We start from the raw sequence: 4,924 nt of genomic DNA, 5'->3' as shown, positions 1-4,924 counted from the left end.
CATAATCATGATTCTACATCAGTGGATTCAGCCAACTTCAGACCCTATAGTACTGCAGTACATATTTATTGAAATAATCATCATATAAGTGAACCCACACAGTTCAAACCTGTGTTGTTCGAGGGTCACTTGTAATTGCTAAATTGTCTATCTTTGAGGACTTTCTAAGAGAGTGCCTCAGCTTCTCAGCTTAATAGTGAAGATAAAAAAAATAAGTGGGGAGAGGATAAGCCTTCTCATAACTTTTCCTTTTTATACACTAGGCGGTTCTTTCTTTTTCTTTTTTCCATTAGTAGGTGCCTCCACGAAGAGAGAAGAGATGAACAGAATTATTTGAAAGCTGTGCTGGGAACTTATTCTGCGTTGACTGTACAACTAGCCAGGAACTCCACACTCTTCCCAGAGTGAGAGACTGTACTCAACTCAAATTAAGTCTCTACTTGGTGGGCACCTGGTTTTCCCCATACTAGCTGTCTATAATCACTTAGAATCTAAACACAGATCGCCTGGTGCCCAAGTACTTTGAACCCCACTAATAAGATTGTTCACCCCTGTTGCACATGGGAGTCGAATGGGGAGTTTTAAGAGAATCTGATGTTTGGATCCCACCCCCAGAAATTCTTATGTAACTGGTCTGGGCTTCAGCATTTTTTTTTTTTTTAAATTTATTTTTGGCTGTGTTGGGTCTTCGTTTCTGTGCGTGGGCTTTCTCCAGTTGCGGAGAGCGGGGTCCACTCTTCATCGCGGTGCGCAGGCCTCTCACTGTCGCAGCCTTCTCTTGTTGCAGAGTACAGGCTCCAGTCGCGCAGGCTCAGTAGCTGCAGCGCACGGGCTTAGTTGCTCCGCGGCATGTGGGATCTTCCCAGACCAGGGCTCGAACCCGTGTCCCCTGCATTGGCAGGCAGATTCTCAACCACTGCGCCACCAGGGAAGCCCCTGGGCTTCAGCATTTTTAACAGCTTCTTAGGTGATTTTAATGTGTAGGCAAGGTTGAGAACCAGTGTTCTAGAACACTGGACTGTAGATTCTGATCCAGGAGGTATGGGGTGGGGATGAGGTTCTGCATTTCTTTCCTGTGCCTATGTGCTGAAATGGCTGCAAGCAGAAAGTACTAATGGAGCCCAGAGGAGGGGATACTACTTACTGCCTGGGGAGAAATTGGAATAAGCAAAATAACTGAGCCTGAGCATGGGAATCAGGATATTTTCAATCAGGATAATTTGGTCTTTTCACACCAAAACACAACTTTTCCTCCAGCAAATTTAACTACCCTGCGGAATGCTCTTATCTCTGAAATCCCAGTTTTCGCCACTCCGTGAACCATCTACTACTTCTATTCTTCTAACTCAACCTTATATCTCCATTATAACCAATCCTTACATTACAGAGAGAGTTCCAATTCATTGTTCCCAGCACTTCTTATCTACCTATCTATTGATTCAACAGTCCATCAATCTATATATATCATTATCTATCACCTTCCTAAAGTCTTTCCTCTTCACCTCCCAGAGATTCCGTGGTGCATCATTACAAGCACTTCCTTGTAAATATCCTTACTTGCCCCTCTCTGTGTGATGTCCATCCTTAGTTAAATCCAGCTATTCCTTTCCACATCTGCATTCTCTTGACTGAAGTTTACTTCAGGACTCTTGACTGAAGTTTACTTGAGAAATAAACATAACACTATGCTGTCTGGACTCACTTTAAATTTATGACACAAATAGAAAATGGGCATTCAACCCCGCTGGCAATGTCACAATCTTTCTACACTTCACCTCCTCACTCTCAGAAGATACCTCTGAACTTCTCACTCCTCCAACCTTTAATATCCCCTTCTTGCTGAAGACCTCATCTCATATTTTATTAAGAAAATTGACGTGATCAGGTAGGAGCTATCTTATTCTCCCACCCAAACACAAACCATTGCATCTGAATTAAATCTTCTGTCTTTCCCTCCTGTTAAAATGTTGGGAATCTGGGTTCTTTTCAAAGGTCCGTCCCCCCTCCATATGCTTTGGATCCATTCCTTCATCCTCCTCTATGATTTCATTCCTGTAGGTATTCCCTTTTTCTCCAGCATCAAATAGTTCTTTCCACATTACATCATTCCCACAAAAATATAAGCATTTATCTGCCAACACAACATCAACAACAAAAAACTTCCCTTGCTCTATTTGACCAACTATAGCCACCATCCTATTTCTCTGATCTTCCCCCTCCAAAAAACCAAAAACAACAAAAAGAAAACAAAAAATAAACAAACCCAGAAACCAACCAAAGAAACAAAACCTTAAGACTTGTCCTACTTGTACACCTTTTGTTCTTCATACACTTCAGTCTTTCTGTCTCACTATACCTCTGAAACTACTCTTGCCAGAGACTAATGATTGCCATGTTGCCAAATCCGTTGTCACTTCTGTCCTTGATACTTGACTTCCATGAAGCATTTACTATCGTTGACCACTCCTGTTCAATTGTAAAACATTCTCCTCTTGATTACTATGACATCACCTTCTTACCTTACAGGTTATTCCTTCTCATTCTCTTGCTGGTTCATCTTCCTCCTCTGCCCAACTTTGAAATGTTGGAGATTCCCCTAGCCCAGTTCTCTACCTACAGTCTTTGATTAGATAATCTCATCTAGTCCCAAAGTTTTAAGTTTCATGTATAAACTCATAACAACCAAGTTTATGTCTCCAGCCCAGAATCCATTCCAGACCAGTATATTCATCTGTTTACTTGACATTATCACTTAGATATCTAACAGGCATCTTGGACTTGATTATTGTCAATGCCCTCCAGCAAAAGACCGCTAGGAACACAACTGTAATTGAACGAGTTAGGTTTATTACTTGCTTCTGTGAGAATGCAAACCATGGAGAACCATGTGACATCTCAGTAAGAGGGTGTTAGCAACTTGGGTTTGTGTTATGTGATTTAGGGAAGGGTTCAAGGAAGAGGGATTTTGCTCTGGATTGGAAGCTGTAGGAAGGCAGGAGTAATTCTATAATTGTGTATTTTAATTAGTACTATCTAGAATGACTGAATATTATCTACTGGACAGAGGCTAAATAATCAGTACAGGAGCAGCAGTTCAGTCATATTATCCAGGATAAGGAAATGTTTGCTCATTTTTGTGGCTTGGACAATGTTTATGTTTAGTCTATATCCAGGCATGATTACAGCGATCTTTTTTTTTGTTTGTCTTCAAAAAAAGACTTTTTTTTTTTTGTCATCAATCATGGTCACAGAGTAGCCTTGTCTGGTGTTGATGTTCTGTGAAATTTCCCCCCTCTAACTTACCAAGCTCATTTCTACCTCTGCACTTACTCTGTCCTTTGCCAATTAGTCTCTTTCCCTTTCGGCTCCCATCATGGTGAGTCCTTCTTAGTCACCATCACATCCTTCCACTATTTTTCCTTCTTTGGAGCCCTAATCAATATCTAAAAAGAATGTTGCTCATTTGTTTGTTTATTGCCACTGCCTCACTGGAATTTAGCTTCATAAAGGGATGGCGGTTTTTTCTATCATGTGTTCGCCGCTGTAACTCCAGCCTCTAGAAACCAGCCTCAGAGCCAAGGGCTCAAATATATACTGACTGACCGACTGACTGAGTGAATGTCACTGGGCTCATTTCTTCGAATACAGCCATAAACAATTAGTATTTGCCTTTCTCTGTTTGCTTGCTTTTAACGGAGAGTAGGGCACTCAACAAAAACAAGTGAAGCTGGGAGTCAAGAAAATGAATGTCTTTTATTCAGCGTGCCCAATATCTCTGTAAGTCGGGATGTGTTACGACTCCAGTACCTGAGACTTTTATGTCTCTGAATTATCCTCTTTCCTGAAAATACTGTTAGATCCTTAACCTTACGTTTCACTCTATTTTTTAGTAAAGGATTATGCCCGGACTCTCTATCTGTAACCGTTAAATCAGCCAGCCACAGCCTCGCGGAAGAAACCCAACCCGCTTGCGCAAGCGCCCAGTAGCAGATAACGCGGCGCACAGGGATTTACAGTGCGCATGAGCAATTAGAAGCAGCAACGCGAGATGTGTTGCGCAGGCGCGTTTGGCAGACTCGCTAGGTGGGCGCCCTCGGAGGCGGCGACCTAGGCCTTTGGGGAAGCAGAGAAGTCGTATTCCTTTAAACCGTGAGTTTCCGACGGTTTGCTCCATGGCGCGGGATTGTGAGGGATTAGAAACGAATCCTGGATCGTGACTTCGGTCTTTTAGCAGCGCAGTTACCCCCCCACACCCCACCCCCACTTCGGATCCCCCTGACCTGCGGCGGGAAAGTCGTGCGCCTGCGCACTAAGCATCCCGTTCGGTCTGGAGTCTGAGGGAAGAAGGTCCTTCCCCTCGGAGCTCGCAATCCGCGCTCGCCGAGGGATCCCATTCATTCCCCCTTGTCTTCCTCCGCCCGGCTCTCGTGAGCCGTGTCGTATCAGTTCTCCACCAACTTGCGTGGGGCCTTGGACAAGCCTCCTGGCGCTCCCTTTCAGCAATCAAACGATCTCCTCCTCCAGCCCTCTTCCTCAGGTCGAACCGCTCTCCCCACTAAGGCCTCTCCCCCCGCATTCGCTGCCTCCGCAGTTCCCACCGCCTCCCTTGCCCCTGACGGCGGCTGCCGGGGAGACTCCTCTGTTAGGCACATTTCCCTTCGGCCCCCTGCCGGTGTTTCTGGGAGGTGAAAGTGGACCCATGGAATCCTTAGAAATGGCTCACGGTTTTCCTTCCTTTGGGGATTTGGACATACGGTGCGCTTTTAATTGTTTGCCCCTTTGGGGACAGTAGCATTTTTTAGTGCTTAGTTCACTGAGTGATTTAAACTTCTCATCTTCTCCAGTATGCCGAGTTTCACAGCTGCTTTGCTCCCCCTGTGGACATGACCCCTTAGCTGGCGTTTTGCGCCGCAGTCGCTTTGCG

The sequence above is a fragment of the Leucopleurus acutus genome (assembly GCF_964270905.1).
Source record: "Leucopleurus acutus genome assembly, chromosome: 2".
In the NCBI taxonomy this organism is placed as follows: domain Eukaryota; kingdom Metazoa; phylum Chordata; class Mammalia; order Artiodactyla; family Delphinidae; genus Leucopleurus; species Leucopleurus acutus.
This window is presented reverse-complemented; position numbering follows the sequence as displayed.